The sequence below is a fragment of the Balaenoptera musculus genome, chromosome 5, assembly GCF_009873245.2.
Source record: "Balaenoptera musculus isolate JJ_BM4_2016_0621 chromosome 5, mBalMus1.pri.v3, whole genome shotgun sequence".
Lineage (NCBI taxonomy): Eukaryota > Metazoa > Chordata > Mammalia > Artiodactyla > Balaenopteridae > Balaenoptera > Balaenoptera musculus.
Window position 1 is genome coordinate 48,459,458 of NC_045789.1, and position 25,895 is coordinate 48,485,352.

The 25,895-nt window shown below is 41.0% G+C and overlaps 1 protein-coding gene across 1 annotated transcript in view; it reads left to right on the forward strand.

Annotated features, from left to right (window-relative positions):
* Positions 1-20,122: 20,122 nt before the first annotated feature.
* PPEF2 (protein phosphatase with EF-hand domain 2) overlaps positions 20,123-25,895 on the forward strand; it is a 54,387-nt gene continuing 48,614 nt past the window's right edge. The window contains exons 1-2 of the mRNA XM_036852877.1: positions 20,123-20,227; positions 22,057-22,323. The gene's annotated coding sequence lies outside the window, so the exon portion shown is untranslated. The remainder of the gene's footprint in view (positions 20,228-22,056; positions 22,324-25,895) is intronic.

The window sequence follows — 25,895 nt, forward strand, 5'->3', positions numbered from 1 at the left end:
TAACTGGCTCTTCTATTACTAAAGTTGACAGAATCTAAGCCTGTTGTTGGGCAGCTATGGCTTTAGGGGTGGAGTCAGCTGTATAACCTAGGGTAATGGATAGTTTTCTAATCATGTGCTCATTGATGTGTGCTCCAAACCAAGAAAGGAGGAAAGATCTGCCAAGGAGACAGACCCAGAGTCATGGACCCTGTTGGGCAGTTAACATTAGGTTCTTTGAAGTAGGCTTAAGGGGTTGGCCCAGAGATTGGTTTCAGATCGGTTATGAATGGATAGTGGAACAACTAGATATCCTAACGAGAATTGTCCTCCCATTCGCCAACTATCCAGACATTTATAAGCCCAGGGATGATGCCATCCTTCACAAATGAAGATGAAACCGGATGAGCACAAAGGACTCCAGCTGAAGTGGCATTGTTTATTGGTGAATTTGTGGGAATGGAGCTATTGGCGTTAGTCAACCAGGGGTCAGTGATGTTTTGAGAGGATTCCTCCAAGCCAAAAAGTCTATTCTCTAACGTGATGGCACAGGGTAATTGGGTTTAAGGTGTTTTGGGGACAAAGATCATGAAAGTAAGGGCGTGAGTTGGGTGGTTGTAGTAGCATAATTTTAAGTTTATCGGGAGTGGTACCATCATTGCTACAGTCAGTGGGGGTGTTCAGGATGAAATGGCGTCGGGAGGGCTGTTGACAGAAGTTTCACTCTGGAGTTAACACTGAGGGGAAATGGAGTGCAATTAGCAGTGGCATTAGGGACAAATGAAAAACTGGTCACAGGATGGACTAGAGAGTTACTGCTGTTGTGTACAGATTTGAGTTTCTGGTGGCAAACCCAACCATCAGATGTTTCCCTCTGTTGCAAACAGAGTCAGAAGTGCAGGTAAGAGCATTGTCTTTCCAAGAAAGAAAGGGGGGAAATAAGGTAAGAAACAGTGGGGAAAAGGTATACAGGCCTGGTCTGGTCATCTTGGGAAAGCTGTCTCCTTTCGCTGTCATCTGTTTCACTTCCTTGAAACCTTTACTTTTAGGTCATCAGTTGGTACACAGGTCCAGTCAGGGTTTGGTGCTTTCTTTAGATGTGATACATGATCTGAGAGTCTGTTTCCTGGATCTTGGCAGTACGCGGACTGGTTAACGACAGTTGGTAAGGGCCCTTCCAGCAAGGTTGGAGGGATGTCTTTGAAGATGTCTCCTACAGGAGACGAAATCTGTAGGTTGTAAGGGATGATGCTGAAGACCTTTGTCTCCCAGGAGCATGCTGTGAAAAGATTGTTCTACTGAGTCATGGTTATTTTCAGCAGAAACAATTAAGTCTTTAAAATATTCAAGTATATACTCTTTTATTAGCTGTAGATCAAAAGAAGCAGGAGCTAGTGGCGTTGAGAATCCTGTGATTATCTCAAAGTGTGAGAGTTTATGGGTTGCAAAAAGGGTAGATAAACCTAAGATTTAGAAGGACCAATGGCAGTGACTTTGGCCAGGGTGTTTGAAGAGTCTCTACAAATTTTGCCGATAGACTCTTAATGGTGCCATTCATGTGTTCGACTGGCCCTGGGGATTTTGGCTGGTAAGCACAGGGAAAGTGTTGTAGAACTGGCCAGACAGCATAGACTTGTCCAAGCACCTGGCTGGTGAAGTGAATTCCCCAGTCACCATGAAGTTCGAGGTGGGGTTCGCTGGGTAGGGATAATTTTTTTTTTTAATGGCTTTTTTTTTTTAATTTTTTAAAATTTTTGGCTGTGTTGGGTCTTTGTTGCTGTGCGCAGGCTTTTCTCTGGTTGCAGTGAGCGGGGGCGACTCTTCGTTGCGGTGTGTGGCTTTCTCATTGCGGTGGCTTCTCCTGTTTTGGAGCACGGGCTCCAGGCACGCGGGCTTCAGTAGTTGTGGCACTTGGGTTCAGTAGTTGTGGCTCGCGGGCTCTAGAGCGCAGGCTCAGTAGTTGTGGTGCACGGGCTTAGTTGCTCCGCGGCATGTGGGATCTTCCCAGACCAGGGCTTGAACTGTGTCCCCTGCATCGACAGGCGGATTCTTAACCACTGCACTACCAGGGAAGCCCGGGATAATCTTTTCTAATAGAATTTTAGCCACAGGAGAGGCAGTGGCCCATCTACGAGGGAAAGCTTCAGTTCAGTGAGAAAATATACAACCATTGCCAAAAGATATTTATATCCATGAGATGGGGGAAGCTGTAGGAAATCCGTTGCCAAACCTCAAATGGTCTATTGGGTAATTTAAAGTTGTGGGGTGGTGTGGATAGGTTCCCCAGCATTGTATTTTGGATGCGTGTGGCAAATAAAGTGCTTTTAGTGGCTTTATTAATATTTTCCCACCAGTATTGATTCATAAAGTTTATCATTTTATCAGTAGATCAGTGATTCAATGCATATACAGTACAGTTGACTCTCGAACAACACAGGGGTAAGGGCACTGATCCCCCTGCACAGCTGAACATCTGCTTATAACTTTACAGTTGGCCCTCCGTATCCGAGATTCTGCGTCAGCCAACTGCAGATCATGTAGTACTGTAGTATGTATTTATTGGAAAAAATCCACATATAAGTGGACCCTTGCTGTTCAATTCTGTGTTGTTCAAGGGTCAACTGTAGTCAGTAATGGGAATTTTAGAGTCTCTGGCAGGACTGGATCATCATTTGGCCCAAACCAGAGCTCTTTCTTTTTATCAAACCAGTAGTAATTAGATTTCCAATATTGTTTTTCCTTTTCTGTGGCCAGTTGTTGGGTATCTCTAGTCAACTTGTCTAGATTATCATTTGGGGGGAACATCTTTTTGGAGCATGACAGAGGTTTGGTTGTTGGTTCCTGTGAGAGCAGCATTTTTAGTGGAGATATCAGTGAGGTGGTTCTCTTTAGCTTCCAGGGAGTCAAGTTTAGAATGCCCAGAACTTTAATAATAGCCAGAGTGGCTGGTAGAAGTATGGCATCTAATAAATCTTGAACATATGGGCCATTTTAAGTTTTATCCCCATTAGACGTAAGGAAATCTCTCTGCTTCCATAACATTCCAAAGTTATGAGCTACTCCGAAAGTGTTTCTACTGTTTGTATGAATATTTGCAGTTTTGCCCATGGCTGAACTATAGGCTTGAGTAAGAGCATATAGGCTTGAGTAAGAGCGTATGATTCAGCCCGTTGTGCTGAGGTAGCCAAAGGCAAAGGTGCTGCCTTGATAACTTCAGAAGAAGTTGCAATTGCATATCCAGCACAATATTCACCGTTTTCATCTTTTAAATAAGAACCATCAGTAAACCATGAAGAATCAACATTTGTTAAAGGGGTTTCTTGCAAGTCGTAATAGGGAGTCAAGAGATGGTCTGTCAGAGTTAGTCATGAGGAGTTTCGTCCATAGAGGAGGGAAGAAGGGTGGCAAGGTTAGGGATATTACAGTGAGCAAGAGTGATATGGGGTGCAGTCAACAGGAGCATTTCATAGGGAGTAAGACGTCTTGCTGAAAGATGTTGGATATGGTTGGAGTTCAGAAGGGCTTTCAATAGCATGAGGAACAAAGATGGTCAGAGAGGAATCCATGAGTATTTCTTGGTTGGCCTTTACTAAAAGGGCAGTGGCAGGAATGGCTCAGAGGCAAGGGGGTATCCTTGTGCCACAGGGTCTAGCTGCTGACTGTGATACCCTATTGGTGATGGTGATCTCCATGTTTCTAAATAAGCACCCTGAGGGCATTTCCTTCCTTTTCATAGACTTAGAGGAAAAAGGGGAGTTGATAATTAGTGTCCAAGGGCAGAGAGATTCATTAAGCTTTCCTTCAGGGTTTTAAAACCTAGATCATCCTGATCTTCCCAAATAATAGGATCAGGCTTAGTGTTTTTCAACAAGATATATATAGGGGCTGAACCATGAGAGAAAAATTTGAAACCCTGTTATGATAATAGCCAGCTAACCCAAGAAAGCCTCGTAATTGGCATTTAGTTTTGGGCTTTAGGAAGTTCAGGATGCCATGGAGCCTTTCTGGATCTATGTGTAGTCCTTGTTCTGAAATCAGATGTCCTGAAAAGCAAACTTGAGTTTGAACAAACTGTAGCTTCTCCTTAGAGACCCTATGTCTCCTTGAGGCTAAAAGCTTTAGCAGATGGATGCTGTCTTCCCTTGAGGAGGCCTGGGAAGGGGAGCAGAGAAGCAAATCATCTACATGTTGTAATAGTTTAGAACCTCTAGGAAATTTTACATCATCTAAATAAGCTCTTAGGGTTTGTGAGAAATAAGAAGGACTTTTAGTTAAACCCTGGGGCATTACTGTTCAGATGTATTGTTGTCCTTCCCAATTAAAGGCAAAGAGATATTGATGGGCCTTATCCACAGGGATGCTAAAGAAGGCAGTACACAAAGCAATCACAGTGAAAAGCTTACTTTCAGTAGGGATGGGAGCTGATAAGCTGTGAGGGTTGGGAACAACAAGGTGAAGAGGGATAACAATATTGTTTACAGTATGGAGGTCTTGGACAAGTCTATCTGAGGCCATTGGGTTTCCTGGTAGGTGAAATAAGGGTATTGCAGGGACTGATACAAGGGATTATAAACGCCTGGGCTTTATAATCCTCTGTGATTGGTCTGATTCCCTGTAAGCACTCTTTATTTGTAGGGTATTGATTAATTCTGGGGAAAGGCTTTGAGGGAACAATTTGGGTGTTTTTGTTTTGGCCATCACTTTATTTTATTTTTTAATTAAGTTATAGTTGATTTACAACGTTGTATACGTTTTAGGTGTATAACATAGTGAGTCACCATTTTTAAAGGTTATACGCCATTTATAGTTATTATAAAATACTGGCTATATTCCCCATGTTGTACAATATATCCTTGTAGCTTATTTTATACCTAGTACTTTGTGTGGGTGTGGGTTAGCCGGTTTGCTAAATTAACCAAGTCCATTACAAACATAGTTTCCCATCTTATTCTAATTCTCTTTGCCAAAAGAGAGAGGTCTCAGTTTAGCTCATTAATGAACATAGAGTTAAAGGCCACCCATGTGGATTTGACATCCATGGGGAGACTAGAATTTGCCTTAAAAATAATCTGGAGTCGACTATAATAGTCATGCATGGGTTCATTTTTTTTTTTTTTAAATTTTTATTGGAGTATAGTTTCTTTAAAATGTTGTGTTAGTTTCTACTGTACAGCAAAATGAATCAGCCGTACATATACATATATCCCCTCCCTTTTGGACTTCCTTCCCATTCAGGTCAGCACAGTGCATTAAGTAGAGTTCCCTGTGCTATACAGTATGTTCTCATTAGTTATCTATTTTATGCATAGTATCAATTGTGTATATTTGTCAATCCCAATCTCCCAATTCCTCCCACCCCTCCCGCTTTTTCCCCTTGGTATCCATACATTTGTTCTCTACGTCTGTGTCTCTATTTCTGCTTTGCAAATAGGATCATCTGTACCATTTTTCTAGATTCCACACATACGCATTAATATACAATATTTGTTTTTCTCTTTCTGACTTTCTTCACTCTGTATAACAATCTCTAAATCCATCCACGTCTCTACAAATGACCCAATTTTGTTCCTTTTTATGGCTGGCTGAGTAATATTCCATTGTATATATGTACCACATCTCCTTTATCCTTTCCTCTGTTTTTTTTTTTTTTAATTTATATTTTTAGCTGCGTTGGGTCTTCATTGCTGTGTGTGGGCTTTCTCTAGTTGTGGCGAGTGGGGGCTACTCTTCGTCGTGGTGCGTGGCCTTCTCATTGTGGTGGCTTCTCTTGTTGTGGAGCACAGGCTCTAGGTGTGCAGGCTTCAGTAGTTGTAGTGCGCGGACTCAGTAGTTGTGGCTTTCGGGCTCTAGAGTGCATGCTCAGTAGTTGTGGCACATGGGTTTAGCTGCTCCGTGGCATGTGGGATCTTCCTGGACCAGGGATTGAACCCGTGTCCCCTGCCTTGGCAAGTGGATCCTTAACCACTGCGCCACCAGGGAAGTCCCTCCATTCCTCTGTTGATGGACATTTAGAGATAAACCCACGCACCTATGGTCACCTAATCTATGACAAAGGAGGCAAGAATATACAATGGAGAAAAGACAGCCTCTTCAATAAGTGGTGCTGGGAAAACTGGACAGCTTCATGTAAAAGAATGAAATTAGAACACTCCCTAACACCATACACAAAAATAAACTCAAAATGGATTAAAGACCTGAATGTAAGACCAGACACTATAAAACTCTTAGAGGAAAACATAGGCAGAACACTGTTTGACATAAATTGCAGCAAGATCTTTTTTGACCCACCTCCTAGGGTAATGAAAATAAAAACAAACAAATGGGACCTCATTGGGTTTTTAAATGCAGGCCTGAATTTTGTTCCAATCAACAGCTTTCAGGAAAGCTCTAGGGATTGCTAAGTGGAGTCCCTTAGCAATTGCCTGAGCCTGATCACAAAATAGGGCAGGGGGTTAATCTCCCATTTGTTATTCTAGAGATTTTTCGAGATGTGACCAATTAGCAGTTTTCATCCAATGTTGGGTTCCACCTTTGCCAAAAAGCATGTGGACTAGTTGATATTAAGTCTGAGGAACCAGGTTGAAAAGTCTGGACAATTATATTAAATTCCTCAGTGAATTTATGAGGACCTTCAGTAACTTTAGGAAAACCTTTGACTATGGTTTGTAGTTCAGTCTTAGTTCAGGGAACATAGGAAATTAGGAGCTTAGCATTAGGATCCTAGGAGGGTTTGATTTTTTTTTTTTTTTAAGTAATTCAGTGAGGAAGGCAGAATAATTCTTTATTTTATTTATTTATTTTTGGCTGTGTTGGGTCTTCGTTTCTGTGCGAGGGTTTTCTCCAGTTGCGGCAAGCGGGGGCCACTCTTCATCGCGGTGCGTGGGCCTCTTCACTATTGCAGCCTCTCTTGTTGCAGAGCACAGGCTCCAGGCACGCAGGCTCAGTAGTTGTGGCTCACGGGCCTAGCTGCTCCGTGGCATGTGGGATCTTCCCAGACCAGGGCTCGAACCCGTGTCCCCTGCATTAGCAGGCAGATTCTCAACCACTGTGCCACCAGGGAAGCCTGGAGGGTTTGATTTTTAAAGGTGCAGGTTTTAATGGGTTGAGTTGAGGAGGAAGTAGGGAGAGGTTCAGAGAACAAGGGAAGTTCAATGATAGGGTTGAAATGGAAAAGAGGAGGGTACAAAGAGGAAAGAACAGGCACAGTAGGGAAAGGAGAAGTTAGTGCAGGAAGTGAAAGGGGAGAAGAGGCCTCTGATGCTTTTTTACATTCTTTTAATTTTTTATTTGCCTCAATCATAAGTAGTATTCTGTAAAGAGGCAGCTTTAGAGTCCTGATGGCACTTGGAAGCCTTGAGGTACCATTTAAAATAGGCATCCCATTCACTTTGTTGTGCTTTAGAGCCATGGTCTTCTATTTTAGTTCTGAGAAAAACAGGTTTGGGGAGGTCAAAAGTTCCCCACAATGGCCACTGAAGTTCTAGACGATCTTTGGTTAGGCTGGTCCATTTAGTTAAAAATGAGCATGAGGGTCAAGATGGCGTACTAGGAGGACGCGGAATTCGTGTCTCCTCACAACTAGGGCACCTACGAGGCACTGGTGGGGGACCACGGACACCTAAGGGGACGGGAGGAACCCCCAGGGACTGAGTAGGACGTGGGGCATGGGGGGAGTGAGGGGGAGGAGAAGTGTAGGCGGGACAGGACTAGCGCCCCTGAGGGGCGGCTGGGGGAGGGGAAGAGATCCCACACCCGAAGGGGGAAATTGGGGAACCATTGGGAGGGCAGAGGATCAAAGGGGAGTGTGGCCAGGTTTCCCCTGCTTACGTGGACCCCCAGGAACCTGTTGAGATACTGGGCCTGATCCTCTGCCCACCTAGGCCCCCTCCAGCAGCACGGGTCCTGAGGGAGTGGGAGAGGGGAAGGGGGAGCAAAAGTAAAGCCCAGACCTCCGGGACTGGCACCCCTGAGGGGCGGCTGTGGGAGGGGAGGAGTTCCTACACCCAGCGGGACCCACCCACGGTTAGGGGTCCAGCGGTGACAGAGGAGAACCTGGGGGAGACTGTGGGGGAGGAGCACGAAGGAATGGAAGGGAACAGGGCCAGTGCGTTCCCTGTCTACTTAGGCACCGGGTAGCCTGTTGGGCTCCGGGTCCTAACCCTCTGCCCTCGGAGCCTCCCTCCTGCTGTGCAGAGCCCAAGCCCCGCCTCTACACCACCAGGGCCTTTGCTCTACACTCGGAGACCCCCTCTGAGACCCCCTCCAATGCGCTGGGCCTAAACCCCACCCACACACCCTCACCCAGGACCCTACCTCCAAACTCCAGAACTCCACACTCCAGAGGCCCTCCTTTCCACGTGCTGCCTCTCCCCTCCCACGCAGGTCCTAAGCAGAGGCCCCCTGCACCCCCATGCTTGAACGTCACCCCCCACCCACCTAGGTCCCGCCCCACCCTAAGCCCCAGCCCTGCCTAAGTTCCACCCCCATAGCCAAGGCTTTTTTTTTTTCTTTTCTTTTTTCCTCTTTTAGATTGGGGTTCTGTTTTACCTTGTTGATTCATTGTTGTTGATTCTTTTATATTTTTATTTTTCCTAATAAATCTTTTATTTTTCTAATTTTATTTTATTCTTTATATTTTGTTAGCGATCTCTCCTTTTGCCTTGTTGCCCCCGCCCCCCCCCCCTTTTTTTTTTCTTTTTTCTGATGTGGTTTTATTTTACTTTGTTGCAGTTGTTTCAATTACAGTTTTATTTTTCCTAATATATTTTTTATCTTTCTAATTTTATTTTGTTTTTTATTCTTTGATATTGTACTGCTTTTTTTCTTTTAATTAATTAATTTATTTTTGGCTACATTGCGTCTTCGTTGCTGCGCGTGGGCTTTCTCTAGTTACAGTGAGGAGGGGCTACTCTTTGTTGCGATGCGCGGGCTTCTCATTGCGGTGGCTTCTCTTGTTACGGAGCACGGGCTGTAGGCGTGCGGGCTTCAGTAGTTGCAGCACACAGGCGCAGTAATTGTGGCTCGTGGGCTCTAGAGTGCAGGCTCAGTAGTTGTGGCACACGGACTTAGTTGCTCCGCGGCATGTGGGATCTTCCCGGACCAGGGCTCAAACCTGTGCCCCCTGCATTGGCAGGCAGATTCTTTACCACTGTGCCACCAGGGAAGCCCCCCTTTCTTTCTTTCTTTCTTTCTTCCTTTTTTTTTTTTTTTTAACAGCACCACGAAGCTTGTGGCATCTTGGTTCCCAGGCTGGAGGTTGGGACTGAGCTCCTGTGGTGGGAGCTCCAAGTCCAAAACGCTGGACTAACAGAGAACCTCAGACCCCAGAGAATATCGATCGGAGTGAGGCCTCCCGGAGGTCCTTATCTCAGTACAAAGACACAGTGCTATCCAACTGCCTGCAAACTCCAGTGCTGGATGTCTCAGGCCAAACAACCAGTAAGAGAGGAATACAGCACCACCCATCAGAAAAAAAAAGAAAAAAAGAAATGACAAAAAAATATATGTTACAGACGAAGGAGCAAGGTAAAAACCTACAAGACCAAATAAATGCAAACGAAATAGGCAATCTACCTGAAAAAGAATTCAGAGTAATGATAGTAAAGATGATCCAAAATTTTGGAAACAGAATGGAGAAAATACAAGAAACATTTAACAAGGATCTAGAAGAACTAAAGAGCAAACAAACAGTGATGAACAACACAATTACTGGAATTAAAAATACTCTAGAAGGAATCAATAACAGAATAACTGAGGCAGAAGAACGGATAAGTGAGCTGGAAGAAAAAATCGTGGAAATAACTGCCGGGGAACATAATAAAGAAAAAAGAATTGAAGACAGTCTCAGAGACCTCTGGGACAACATTAAACACACCAACATTCGAATTATAGGGGTCCCAGAAGAAGAAGAGAAAAAGAAAGGGTCTGAGAAAATATTTGAAGAGATTATAATTGAAAACTTCCCTAACATGGGAAAGGAAATAGTCAATCAAGTCCAGGAAACACAGAGAGTACCACACAGGTTAAACCCAAAGAGAAACATGCCGAGGCGCATATTAATCAAACTATCAAAAATTAAATACAAAGAAAAAATATTAAAACCAGCCAAGGGAAAAGCAACAAATAACATACAAGGGAATCCCCATAAGGTTAACAGCTGATTTTTCAGCAGAAACTCTGCAAGCCAGAAGGAAGTGGCAGGACATATTTAAAGTGATCAAAGGGAAAAACCTACAACCAAGATTATCCAGCAAGGATCTCATTCAGATTCAATGGAGAAATTAAAACCTTTACAGATAAGCAAAAGTTAAGAGAATTCAGCACCACCAAACCAGCTTTACAACAAATGCTAAAGGAACTTCTCTAGGCAAGAAACACAAGAGAAGGAAAAGACCTACAAAACCAAACCCAACACAATTAAGAAAATAGTAATAAGAACATACATATTGATAATTATCTTAAATGTAGATGGATTAAATGCTCCAACCAAAAGACATAGACTGGCTGAATGGATACAAAAACAAGACCCGTACATATGCTGTCTACAAGAGACCCACTTCAGACCTACGGACACGTACAGACTGAAAGTGAGGGGATGGAAAAAGATATTCCATGCAAATGGAAATCAAAAGAAAGCTGGAGTAGCAATTCTCATATCAGACAAAATAGACTTTAAAATAAAGACTATTACAAGAGACAAAGAAGGACACTACATAATGATCAAGGGAGCATTCCAAGAAGAAGATATAATAATTTGAAATATTTATGCACCCAACATAGGAGCAGCTCAGTACATAAGACAAATGCTAACAGCTGTAAAAGGGGAAATTGACAGTAACACAATAATAGTGGGGGACTTTAACACCCCACTTTCACCAATGGACAGATCATCCAAAATGAAAATAAATAAGGAAACACAAGCTTTAAGTGACACATTAAACAAGATGGACTTAATTGATATTATTAGGACATTCCATCCAAAAACAACAGAATACACTGTCTTCTCAAGTGCTCATGGAATATTCTCCAGGATAGATCATATCTTGGGTCACAAATCAAGCCTTGGTAAATCTAAGAAAATTGAAAACGTATCAAGTATATTTTCCAGCCACAACGCTATGAGACTAGACATCAATTACAGGAAAAAATGTGTAAAAAATGCAAACACATGGAGGCTATACAATACACTACTAAATAACCAAGAGATCACTGAAGAAATCAAAGAGGAAATTAAAAAATACCTAGAAACAAATGGCAATGAAAACACGATGACCCAAAACCTATGGGATGCAGCACAAGCAGTTCTATGAGAGAAGTTTATAGCAACAGAATCCTACCTCAAGAAACAAGAAACACCTCAAATAAACAACCTAACCTTACACCTAAAGCAATTAGAGAAAGAAGAACGACAAAACCCCAAAGGTAGCAGAAGGAAAGAAATCATAAAGATCAGATCAGAAATAAATGAACAAGAAATGAAGGAAACAATAGTAAAGATCAGTAAAACTAAAAGCTGGTTCTTTGAGAAGATACACAAAATTGATAAACCATTAGCCAGACTCATCAAGAAAAAAAGGGAAAAGACTCAAATCAACAGAATTAGAAATGAAAAAGGAGAAGTAACGACAGACACCGCAGAAATACAAAGCATCCTGAGAGACTACTGCAAGCAACTCTATGCCAATAAAATGGATAACCTGGAAGAAATGGACAAATTCTTAGAAAAGCACAACCTTCCAAAACTGAACCAGGAAGAAATAGAAAATATAAAGAGACCAATCACAAGCACTGAAATTGAAACTCTGATTAAGATCTTCCAACAAACAAAAGTCCAGGACCAGATGGCTTCACAGGTGAATTCTATCAAACATTTAGAGAAGAGCTAACACCTATCCTTATCAAACTATTCCAAAATAGAGCAGAGGGGAGAAGACTCCCAAACTCATTCTACAAGGGCACCATCACCCTGATACCAAAGACAAAGATGTCACAAAGAAAGAAAACTACAGGTCAATATCACTGATGAAGATAGATGCAAAAATCCTCAACAAAATACTAACAAAGAGAATCCAACAGCACATTAAAAGGATCATACATCATGATCAAGTGGGGTTTATCCCAGGGATGCAAGGATTCTTCAATATAAGCAAATCAATCAATGTGATAAACCATATTAACAAATTGAAGAATAAAAACCATATGATCATCTCAATAGATGCAGAAAAAGCTTTCGACAAAATTCAACACCCATTTATGATAAAAACTCTCCAGAAAGTAGGCATAGAGGGAACCTACTTCAACATAATAAAGGCCATATATGACAAACCCACAGCCAACATCGTCCTCAATGGTGAAAAACTGAAACCATTTCCTCTAAGATCAGGAAGAAGACAAGGGTACCCAGTCTCACCACTATTATTCAACATAGTTTTGGAAGTTTTAGCCACAGCAATCAGAGAAGAAAAAGAAATAAATAGGAATCCAAATCAGAAAAGCAGGAAAACTGTCACTGTTTGCAGATGACATGATACACAGAGAATCCTAAAGATGCTACCAGAAAACTACTAGAGCTAATCAATGAATTTGGTAAAGTAGCAGGATACAAAATTAATGCACAGAAATCTCTTGCATTCCTATACACGAATGATGAAAAATCTGAAAGAGAAATTAAGGAAACACTCCCATTTTCCATTGCAACAAAAAGATAAAATACCTAGGAATAAACCTACCTAGGGAGACAAAAGACCTGTATGCAGAAAACTATAAGACACTGATGAAAGAAATTAAAGATGATACCAACAGATGGAGAGATATACCATGTTCTTGGATTGGAAGAATCAACACTGTGAAAATAACTATACTATCCAAAGCCATCTACAGATTCAATGCAATCCCTATCAAACTACCAATGGCATTTTTCACAGAACTAGAACAAAAAATTGCACAATTTGTATGGAAACAGAAAAGACCCCGAATAGCCAAACAATCTTGAGAAAGAAAAATGGAGCTGGAGGAATCAGACTCCCGGACCTCAGACTATACTACAGAGCTACAGTAATCAAGACACTATGGTACTGGCACAAAAAAACAACAGAAATATAGATCAATGGAACAGGATAGAAAGCCCAGAGATAAACCCATGCACATATGGTCACCTTATCTTTGATAAAGGAGGCAAGAATATACAATGGAGAAAAGCCAGCCTCTTCAATAAGTGGTGCTGGGAAAACTGGACAGCTACATATAAAAGAATGAAATCAGAACACTTCCTAACACCATACACAAAAATAAACTCAAAATGGATTAAAGACCTAAATGTAAGGCCAAGCACTATAAAACTCTTAGAGGAAAACATAGGCAGAACACTCTATGACATAAATCACAACAAGATCCTTTTTGACCCACCTCTCAGAGAAATGGAAATAAAAACAAAAATAAACAAATGGGACCTAATGAAACTTCAAAGCTTTTGCACAGCAAAGGAAACCATAAAACAAGACGAAAAGACAACCCTCAGAATGGGAGAAAATATTTGCAAACGAAGCAACTGACAAATGATTAATCTCCAAAATATGCAAGCAGCTTATGCAGCTCAATGTCAAAAAAACATACAACCCAATCCAAAAATGGGCAGAAGACCTAAACAGACATTTCTCCAAGGAAGATATATAGATGGCCAACAAACACATTAAAAAATGCTCAACATCACCAATCATTAGAGAAATGCAAATCAAAACTACAAGGAGGTATCACCTCACACCAGTCAGAATGGCCATCATCAAAAAATCTACAAACGATAAATGCTGGAGAGGGTGTGGAGAAAAGGGAACCCTCTTGCAGTGTTGGTGGGAATGTAAATTGGTACAGTCACTATGGAGAACAGTATGGAGGTTCCTTAAAAAACTAAAAATAGAACTACCATATGAGCCAGCAATCCCACTACTGGGCATATACCCTGAGAAAACCGTAATTCAGAAAGAGTCATGTACTACAATGTTCATTGCAGCACTATTTACAATAGCCAGGACATGGAAGCAACCTAAGTGTCCATCAACAGATGAATGGATAAAGAAGATGTGGCACATATATACAATGGAATATTACTCAGCCATAAAAAGAAACACAATTGAGTTATTTGTAGTGAGGTGGATGGATCTAGAATCTGTCATACAGAGTGAAGTAAGTCAGAAAGAGAAAAACAAATACCATATGCTAACCCATACATATGGAATCTAAAAAAAAAAAAAGGTTCTAATGAACCTAGGGGCAGGAGAGGAATAAAGACACAGTTGTAGAGAATGGACTTGAGGACACGGGGAGGGGGAAGGGTAAGCTCAGACGAAATGAGAGAGTAGCATTGACATATATACACTACCAAATGTAAAATAGATAGCTAGTGGGAAGTAGCTGCATGGCACAGGGATATCAGCTCGGTGCTTTGTGACCACCTAGAGGGTTGGGAGAGGGAGGATGGGAGGGAGATGCAAGAGGGAGAGGATATGGGGATATATGGGTACGTATAGCTGATTCACTTTGTTATACAGCAGAAACTTACACAACACTGTAAAGCAATTATACTCCGATAAAGATGTTAAAAAAAAATGAGCATGAGCAGGGACTGTAGTTTTTAAACATAAAACTGGCCAGGATCCCAGAAAGAGATGAAAGAAAGAAAGAAACTGTCCTAAGAGTCTTTAGAGGACTGGGATCCCATAGCTCAAAAACAGGGACACTGTAGAAGAAAATTGAGTATTCATCAAGGAGGACGATGCCTTTATGAAAACACTCTGAATAAATTTGGAGGGCTGGACCAAAAGGAGGGAGCTCAAATCCAAGAGCAGACTTAGCTGAAAGGAAGAAGATGACTCATGGAAGTGTTGCAGGAAGGGGGACCCCTTCCAGGGCACGAGAGCGGGCCCTTGTCTAACACTCAGAAATGAATTGTTTCAGGAGACACACGTGCTGACAAAGCAAGAAACTTTATGGGGAAGGGGTGCCTGGGTGGTGAGCAGCAGGGTAAGGGAACCCAGGAGAACTCTGCCACGTGGCTCACAGTGTTGGGTTTTATGGGAATGGGGTTAGTTTCTGGGTTGTCTCTGGCCAGTCACTCTGACTCAGGGTCCTTCCTGGTGGCATGCGCATCACTCAGCAAACATGGATTACAGTGAGAAGGATTCTGGGAGGTTGATAGGACATATGGACTGGATTCTCCTCTCTCCTTTTGACCTTTCCTGAATTCTTCCAGTTGGTGGTAGCTTGTTAGTTTTGTATTCCTTACCAGGACTTCCTGTTTAAAATAACTCATGCAAGTGGTTACTATGGTGCCTGGCCAGGGCGGGTGGTTTCAGTCAGTGGTTCCCCTAACAGAAGCAGAGATTACAGGGGCTCCAGTGGGTACCACACACAGTTCCAAGGACTGTTAGCTTCTCAGGAGTTCAGTTGCTTCGAATCCCATCTGTGACACCATATAATGTCAACCTGAAACAAATTTAACAGCAGTTATTATTAAGCAAAGATGAGTTTATTTGGGAATAGCAGAAGAATTTCTGCTATTTCTGCAATTTGGGGCCAGCGAACTATGGTGAACCATAAGCAAGTCCGAGGAGACAAAGGGGAGGTTAGCTTTTATTAGAATCTGGGAGGAAATTGGGGAGTGTTGTTTTGAACAGAAGTCCATTGGAGGAGAACGAGAGTTTGGGCTTATGGTGGTTTCACATTGGTTTCAAGTGGTTGGCAGTTTGCTGTTACTGAGGAATGTGGAAATCTTTCTGCTGGCTGTGTAAGTTGAGAGGAGGGTGAGAGCTCTTCCTTCGTGACTTCCTGACTCCATTTTATTTTATTTCATTTATTTACTTTTTAATAAATTTATTTATTTACTTATATTTGGCTGTGTTGGGTCTTCGTTGCTGCACACAGGCTTTCTCTAGTTGCGGCGAGTGGGGGGCTACTCTTTGTTGCAGTGCGTGGGCTTCTCATTGTCGTGGCTTCTCTTGTTGCGGAGCACAGGCTCTAGGCGCACGGGCTTCAGTAGTTGTGGCTCGCAGGCTCTAGAGCGCAGGCTCAGTAGTTGTGGCGCACGGGCTTAGTTGCTCCATGGCATGCGGGATCTTCCCGGACCAGGGCTCGAACCCATGTCCACTGCATTGGCAGGCGGATTCTTAACCACTGAGCCACCAGGGAAGTTCCCCAAAACCATTTTAAATTAGGGTTCCATTATCCTGTTTCACAAGTCTGAGAAAAAAGATTCTTCTAAAAGAAATGGAGAACTGCAGTTTGAATAGAGCCTGTTTGAATGTTTGTTAGTCTGACCTTTGATCATGTATTTCTATGTGATGGAATTCTCAATTTATATTTTTATTTATTTTTAATTTTTTAATTTTTATTGGAGTATAATTGCTTTACAATGTTGTATTAGTTTCTGCTGTACTCAATTTTTAATGTTTCTAATTGAAAAAAAACTGTTAGACCTCATTTTTTCTAGGTAGCTACTTCTTTTTTTCTTAAGTAGCTACTTTCTTACTGCTTTTTGAAAGCAATATGAAGCCAAATTATTTCTGATTGTCACTTATAGTTAGTTAACAAAATGCTGAAAGAGATGTTGGAAAGGAGATTAAAATTTTTTCCCAAGATACTCAGTGTGGTATTCTCCCTGTTTCTTATCCCTGAAGTTGTATGGTTCTGAACAGCTGTCCTGAGGAAGCAGCTCTCATACGTGGTATGTTAAGTGTCAGGATTCAAAGGAGTGCACAGCTGCTTTGTAGAATTTGATATTTTTCACACAAACATGACAGAAACTTCTTTGAGGATGGAGTCAGAAAAGGTTAAAAGCATGAACAAAAGAGTTTTGATTGTATGTTCTTGTGTCAGTGTACCAGTGGAACAAATTTGGAAAATGGAACGTCTAGAGGAAAATGTTAGCTGGGTATAGATCGTCCCTGCCCCACCATACTGCACACCTCTCTAGTGGACCGGAATATTCATGTTTCTTATCAGATTGTGTTGGATCAGAATTGTTAAATTTCCATTATCCGGGGACTTCCATGGTGGTCCAGTGGTTGAGACTCCGAGCTTCCACTGCAGGGGGCTCGGGTTCGATCCCTGGTCAGTGAACTAAGATCCCGCGTGCCACACCGTGTGGCCAAAAAAAAACAAAAAACAAAAAGATTCCATCATACAATGCCCTTTTAAAAATCAAATATCAAAAGTAGTTTTACTTTTCTTGCCAGGCACACTGCAATTGAGACTAGAAATTTCTACTCATTAGTCACATTCCATTCTTGTTTTCTTGAAAATATACCATGATCTTTGGATGAGAATTTGGAGAATACCCTAAGTTTAACCAGGCAAAGGGAAGCCATTGAGGGCTTTTAAGCAGGAAAGTGATTTAGGTAATCTAAATTTCTGGTGGCTTTTAAGATCTTTGTCCGTTGTGCCTCGTGGTTTGACTCTTATGTGTCTAGATGCAGATTTCTGTATATTTATCCTGCTTGGGATTTGTTGTGCTCTCCAAATTTCAAATTTATGTCTTTTATTCAATGGAGAATACTCAGTTATCATCTCTCTAAGAACTGTTTTCCTACATCCTCTTGTCTTTTCTCCTGAACTCTAAGTATGTGTGTTACACCTTCTTCTATCCTTTTTGTCTCTTAGTCCTTCTAGTGTTTTGGGGGGAAAAATGAGAGGAGTGGACTTCTCTCTCAATGATATATTCCAGGTAATTTAAAAGATTTTTTTCCTATAAGTCAGATTTTTTTCAGTGGACTTTTTTTTTTAATATTGAGTTTAAATTTTTAATTTTATTTTGTTTTATTTTTTTGGCTATGCCTCGTGGCTTGCAGGATCTTAGTTCCCCGATGAGAGATTGAACCCGGGCCCCCAGCAGTGGAAGTGCTGAGTCCTAACCACTGGACCACCAGGGAAGTCCCAAATTTTTTATTTTAGATGGTCTATTTAGATGGTCTACTTTTTCAAACCTTCCAGGATCTTTTTTTGATAACATTTTGTTCCTTGCTTTGATATCTTCTGTTAACTTCTTCACCCATATACTTATTTTATGTTCTGCTTCTGAATTCCATCATCAAGTCCTTGGGTATCTGATTTTACTATTTGTTTTTCTGACTCTCCCTCTTGAAGGTTTCTGTGGTGTTTTGTAATTTTGGATTGTGAACTTTTGTTCCTCTGGAAACCCGGAAGGCCTGGGTTGATGTTGTGCCCTCCAGAGGGAATGTGTGTTTGTTAATTTCTCAGCTTGTGGTTTCTTAGAACACTCAGGTAGTATAAATTGAAGACTCAATTTATATTGTTTGAGGGCGAGCCTGTGTTTACAAATTCCCAGAGATAAGCCCTGCTCCCTGATGAGACATTTCAACTCTTCATCTTGTAGGTACCCAAGGCTTTGTCCCTTTATCCTCCATCTCTCAAGGCAATTGTCACAGAACCAAAGGTTCAAGCTTACTAGGACTAGCAAATGTCCTCAGAACCACCATGGCATTAATGCCTCCTTACCTCCCAAGTTTCCTCTCTATTTCCTATTCTCCTTTACTCCCTTTATTCTCTCTGATTTTACTTCCTCACTTGCAAGCTCAGCTAAGCATTATGCATTTAAGAAGATATTTCTTTATCGTATCTAGTTTTGTAGTGGAAATGTTTTTTCAAGATATTTATCCCTCCAAAATATCCAGAAATGAAAGAGCTGTATGAGCAATTTTTATTTTTTAAAGTTCACTCTGTGTCTGGTATGGAGAGTGAGTTGGATGGGACCGATAATGGAAAAGTGAAAAACAGTTAGGTTAACATTATAATAGAACAGATAAGAAATACAGAGGGAATTGCAAGATGTGGATACAACCTAAATGTCCATTGACACATTAATGGATAAAGAAAATGTGATATGTGCATACAGTGGAATATTATCCAGCCTTAAAAAAGGAGGAAATCCTGCCATATGTGACAACATGGATACACCTTGAAGACATTATGCTAAGTGAAATAAGCCAGTCACAGAGGAAAAAATACTGCATGATTCCACTTAAGTGAGTTGATGGGGTTTAGGACATGTGACCCCAAATTACCGCACCTTGACATATTGAATATTTTAAGCTAAAGGAGTTTGAAAAAATGTCAGAAGCAGGAAGATCACTCTGCCCTCCTCCCGTCCTGGCCCTTCTTCCCTGAAACAGGTCATAAAATGCTCATGTGCTAAGTTTCCCCCACTTTACTACAATTCCCTCACCCTCCTGAACCTCTCATATTCCTCCACCGTGGTACACTCTTCGTCAAATCCAGCATAAAATACTCAGGTCTAACTGTTTCTTTGGATCTTCATTTTCTTATGAAGCCTCCTATGTCATGTAAAACTACATTAAATAAATTTGTATACTTTCCGTATACTTTCCCCCTGTTAATCCATCTTTGTCAGTTTAATTTTCAGACCCAGCCAGTGACCTTAAAAGGGCCGAGAAAAGATTTTTCCTCCATTGTAAGGTATCTAAAATAGTCAGAGTCATAGAATCCAGGGGCTAGGAAGAAGGGGAAATGGGAAGTTGCTAGTCAAGGGGTATAAAGTTTCAGTTCTGCGAGATGAATAGGTTTTAGAGACCTGTTTTACAACACTGTGCCCACAGTTAACAATACTGTATTATACACTTAAATTTTTCAAGAGGATAGAGCTCTTATTAAGTGTTCTTATCACATAAAAAAGCAAAAAAAAAAAAAAAAAGAATTATTTTAATAAAAAAGAAGGCTTGGCCTATGGCGATCGTATAGAAGATGGAGAGAGCTGATTTTTTTTAAATGCCCTATCTTTTAAAGTACACAAGTAGCATAGTATTATAAAAGTAAGCCAGACAGGGAATTCCCTGGCAGTCCAGTGGTTAGGACTCCATGCTTCTACTGCTAGGGGCCCGGGTTCAATCCCTGGTCAGGGAATTAAGACCCTGAAAACTGTGCAGCATGGCCACAAAAAAAATAAAATAAAATAAATAATAATAAATAAACCAGACAGTCAACAGTGTAATCCATTGCTTCTCCTCCCCACTCAGAGCTAGCACTCTCCCCTAGAGATAACTTCTGTCTATATTCACTAAGACTTCTTATGTATTTATGTTTTATGTAGATTTGATTTTTATTCAGGTATGGTGAGGCCAACAGATCAAGATTGCCATTGAAAAGGTAGCTGATTACTCACAGTTCCCAAAAGGAGGGAGGTACACCACAGCCGCTATGCAGGACCACAGGAGAGAACACTGAGGTTGGTTGGTCGCAGGCAGAGAGAGATGGGGAAACTGTGTGCAGGAGCCTTTTTGTGGTTTTTGAGGGGAAGAATGTCTGCTGACACAGGGTAATGGGCTAAACAGGTCTAAAATCGGCTAGTTTGAATACTTTCATTGGCTCCATCATATAGGAGCTGCCCCTAGTTGTCTGATACTGGCCTTGGGTGGGTAGGGCTGTGGGAATAGTGGTCCTGAGTGTAAAAGCCAATAAAGGAGGCAGTTGCGGATGTGGGTCTGGGCTGGGTGGTTTGCACATGAAAATCGCACTCACAGCCCTTTGCTGTCTCTAGGAATCAGCTAACCCTGGGAGGGGGGGCCCTCTCTGGTCAGCAAAGCCCCAAGATGCCAAAGTATCAATACAGAAACTAGAAAACGTTTCAATGTACAAAATAATTTTTTTCTTCCAAATTGAGGTTATATTTTATATATTTCAGCAGGTTGCCTTTTGCACATAGCACAAAATATGAACATCTCTTTATGACAGAGGATATTGATCTACATTTTTTTAAATGACTACATAGTATTCTCCTGTATGTGCAATAACTTATTTAACCATTCTACAATTTTTGAACTTTTGTTTCCAGTTTTTCATGATCATGAACAATATGGTAGTGAAAATCCTTACCACTTTTTGTATGGTTGTATAGTTTTATAAAATACTTAAAAGTGGGATTTCTGGACCAAAGGGTTTACGTGTTACAAATTTGTAATTTAATAAATTAAATAAATTAAATACATAATTTAATAAATCTCAGTTAAAGTTTAATCTAGTTTAATTCCAAAAAAGTAAAACAATTTACATTCCCACCAATAGTGTAATGGAGAGGGCTGTTTTTCTCATACTCTCAATAATATAGGATTTTATCGGTCTTTTAACTTTTAGTCAATTTGGGGAAAATATCAGTATCTTAGCTGTTAACCACTAACAAAAAGTGAGCCTATGTGAAAATACCAGACATAAGAGAATTCAAGGCAAAAAGGATTTAAAAGGGCAGAGTGATATTTTATTTTGATAGGTCACCTTCTACCAAGAAAATAGCCATAAACCTTAATGTATTATATAATTTCCAGTGTCAATGTCATATGGTTCAATCTAATATTTAATTGCATAGCTTCAAAATGTATAATGCAAAGATTCAGAAGTACAAAGATAAATTGCTAAACCTGTACTTATCATAGAAAGCTTTCAAACATTTCTTTCAAAGATGAGCAGATCAGGAAGAATAAATAAGGATAAAGAGGATTTGAACAACATAATTAACAAGCTTGACCTACTAAATACACATACGTAAACAGAGTATAAATTTTTTTGCAAATTCCCATGGAATATTTAGTACCTCCCAGCACACACATAAGCATCTTAGGTTTATTGAAAAAGTAAATTTTCTGGGAATAGTGATTACTATTTTAATTTAGTAAGAGTTTAGGTTGTAACCTAAGGAAAAAGTGCCCATAGTAGGAAAAAGCAAGAAAAGGCAAGATGTTTCCATCAAGTTTTGCAAACAGAGAAAAGACAGCCACAAGGAAGAATACCTTGGCCTCCTGCGTGGCTCCAGCTGGGACCCCTTGGGCTCTGGAGCCCCCAGGCCCATCTGTCTTGTCAGCACTCTTCTGTTTCTAGGTTAAGGAGCTCAGCCTTCTCAGATGTGGCTTGAGAAACATAGCCTTCTAATCCAGGAGAGTAAGAAGACTTAGAAGTGGGGAGGGGGCAGGAGTGAGCAGCAGGGAAACAGTCTTCAGGGGTTGGGCCTGGGTGTGAGGGACACACCCCAGCTGAGCAACCTCCCTCCTCAAATCCTCCTTGCAGGCCTGATCTGACTGAGGTCAGAGCTGCCTGCTGCTGGAAAGCAGGGAGCCCTGAATGCTTGGCCCTGGCTGTGGATATCCTCACTGGCTTTCTCGGGGAAGGTATGCCGGACGAGCCCGGCACCTAATTTATCGGACTCTAGATCTGGAAGCAATCAGATCAGCCCGGGATCCCTCGGCCAACTCTGAAGACAAGATGGGGATCACACCTGTGTGTTAAAGAGGTTTCTGCCTCGTTGTGGCTCGTAGTAAACACATACCAAAGAAGGTAAGAGCTTTCTTTCTAGCCTGAAGTACAGATATAGCGGAGACCATGAGGGCAACAAACTTATGTTTCACACGGGGAAATAGATACAGGTTTGGCCTGGGGACAGAGTCAGAGACGGTCCCTTTGTTATCTCATCCATTTACCAAGGGAGGGTCTTTGCTGTGTGTGTTTCGAGGTCTTCGAGTCCTGGATGATGAATCTTGCATTTCTTGGGTTCACTTAGTGGGCAGATAAACAATTACCTACATTTAAAAAAAAAAAAAGATAATGTCAGATATGCATGATACTAAGTCAAATCCTAGAAGGACAAGGACTCTCACCCATGCAGTGTAAATGTGCCGGTTACCTGAGAAGATGGCTCAGCTGGGGAATCACCAGCTAGAGAAGCAGTTAGTCATTACCAAAAGGCGCTGAGGACATATCAAGCTCGTGTTTCATTTTTTTTTTTTTAATAGGAGATAGTCTTTTTTTTTTTAATTAATTAATTAATTTATTTATTTATTCTTGGCTGTGTTGGGTCTTCGTTTCTGTGCGAGGGTTTTCTCTAGCTGCGGCGAGCGGGGGCCACTCTTCATCACGGTGCGCGGGCCTCTCACTGTCACGGCCTCTCTTGTTGCGGAGCACAAGCTCTAGACGTGCAGGCTCAGTAGTTGTGGCTCATGGGCCTAGTTGCTCCACGGCATGTGGGATCCTCCCAGACCAGGGCTCGAACCCGTGTCCCCTGCATTGGCAGGCAGATTCTCAACCACTGCGCCACCAGGGAAGCCCCCATTTTTCATTTTTGATCTTATGCAGTTTTAACTTTTTCAGTTTTTGCCCTGAGAATTATTTTACTTCTTTCTATCCTGTGCACTTCCAAAACCCAAACACTTTAATATATAGCACGGCTCTATAGGCAAGTTACCAATGATCAAAGCAAGTTGTGAGTCATTGGTGGACTCAGTCATTGCTGAATTCCCTTCCATCTCTAAAACTGCAGGTATCTAGGGGGAGTTTGGTTGCTTTGGTCATGATGGCTTCTCACTTTACCCCATACTCAGATTCTGCTTTCACAACATCCCTTATATCTGGGAACCATTTTGTGGATTAAAAAAAAAAAAAGATACGGTGCTTTTTTCTTTGATTATTTCTTTATTATGTTAAACCAAGATAGGCAAGGTGAGCCTTTCATTTTGATTTGCAAGGGAAAAGATTACAATGCTTTGACAATCCCCGATACAATAACCTTCAAAAATAGAGGAAGGAGAATGGGGTAGAAGTAAAGGAGGGGAAAAAATATAGATGTGGAATCCACTCTTGATGTTTAGTTAGTACATCTCACAGTGCTTCCTGAAGAAGAGCTAGAGAAAGATTCATCTATGTTGCGTAAAAATAAATCTGGCGTAAAGTTTATTCAATTACTATTTAATGAATCTCCACTCTGTGTCAGGTACTGTGCTAAGTCCTGGAGATAAAATGATGAATTTGCTCACACACAGTCTTTGCTCTCAGGAACTCACAGTCTAATAGTAGAGAGACACAAAATTGAAAAGTAGAACATGGTATTTCAGTGATGAAAATGTTGACAAAAATTCAGTGAACTATCAAGAGGAAAAAAAGGGAATTTTATTTGAGCTAAACCGAGGATTATAACCCAGGAAGTAGATTCTCAGAAAGCTCTGAGAACTGTTCCACCTCTTAAAAGTGGAAGGTACAGTCATATACGTTATGGAGACAAAGGATCGTATATCAAAATGACTAATAGAATGCTTGGCGAGGACTGATAGTCAATTCTAGGTTGTCCAGTAGTACTTTTGTCAATTTACCCTGTATGTGCATTATGCATGCCCATTGTTTTATATTGAATTATAGATATCATCAATAGTTTCAAGTCATTTAGACATCATTATTCTAGTTGGAGTTTTAAATATACATTGAGAGGCACAAGACATTATTACTCTTAATCACACAGAGCACGATCAATATAGCCAACAACAATAGCAAAGTCAGAAGCAAAGATTTAAGCCATGAATCCCCAGGGCTTAGCCATTTACCCAGAATTTCATTTAGACTAGAAAGGGGATTGTTCAATGCAGAAATCTGATTTTATATGTGAGTCATTAGATAGCTATATTAGCGGACTAATCTGGTATGAAAGCACAACATTCAGTCTGGATTATAGAACAAGTTTCCCATTGCAAAGCAGTTTTAAAAATCGAGCCATTTGGTTTTCCAACATCACTTTCCCATTACAGAAACTTCAGAATTGAGTACATTTATCAAATGTAGTAAACAAACATGGAGGTATATGCTGACAGGAAACACTTTAGAGGAACATCTGAAAAGTCAGTGTCAAGAATTATGAGGGACCTATATCAGCCTTTTATTGACCAAGGAATTTGATGACAGATCCAACAATTGGTTAAATTGCCTCCAGTAACTATACTTTGTGACAACTTACTACAGAAATTTCCTTCCGTCTTCAACACTGGGGCAAAAGGATAGCTAGAAGTAAAACCAATAACTTTAAATTTTGATAGAGAGATAGATATTTGGTAAACACTACAGTTGAACTAGTAGGATGGGTCTAACAGGCCTGGTCCAGACTCTTGAGTTAGCTGTCTGCTACTGTTGTCTTCTTCTTCTGTCCTAGTTTGGTGATGCTTGAATTAGTTAGTTGAAGTCAGGTGCGAGAAACAGGGCCCGAAGTCCATTTAGGTGGAAGGGCCTTTTTATTCTATTTAAAAAAAATTTTTTTACACCACCACCCCCCCGCAGCTTTCCCCCCTTGGTGTCCATACGTTTGTTCTCTACATCTGTGTCTCAATTTCTGCCCTGCAAACCGGTTCATCTGTACCATTTTTCTAGGCTCCACATATATGCGTTAATATACGATATTTGTTTTTCTCTTTCTGACTTACTTCACTCTATGACAGTCTCTAGATCCATGCATGTCTCAACAAATGACCCAATTTCGTTCCTTTTTATGGCTGAGTATTATTCCATTGTATATATGTACCAAATCTTCTTCATCCATTCATCTGTCGATGGGCATTTAGGTTGCTTCCATGTTCTGGCTATTGTAAATAGTGCTGCAATGAACATTGGGGTGCGTGTGTCTTTTTGAATTATGGTTTTCTCTCGGTATATGCCCAGTAGTGGGATTGCTGGGTCATATGGTAATTCTATTTTTAGTTTTTTAAGGAACCTCCATACTCTTCTCCATAGTGGCTGTATCAATTTACATTCCCACCAACAGTGCAAGAGGGTTCCCTTTTCTCCACCCCCTCTCCAGCATTTGTTGTTTGTAGATTTTCTGATGATGCCCATTCTAACTGGTGTGAGGTGATACCTCATTGTAGTTTTGATTTGCATTTCTCTAATACTTAATGATGTTGAGCAGCTTTTCATGTGCTACTTGGCCACCTGTATGTCTTCTTTGGAGAAATGTCTATTTAGGTCTTCTGCCCATTTTTGGATTGGGTTGTTTGTTTTTTCAATATTGAGCTACATGAGCTGTTTATATGTTTTGGAGATTAATCCTTTGTGCTTTGATTCGTTTGCAAATATTTTCTCTATTCTGAGGGTTGTCT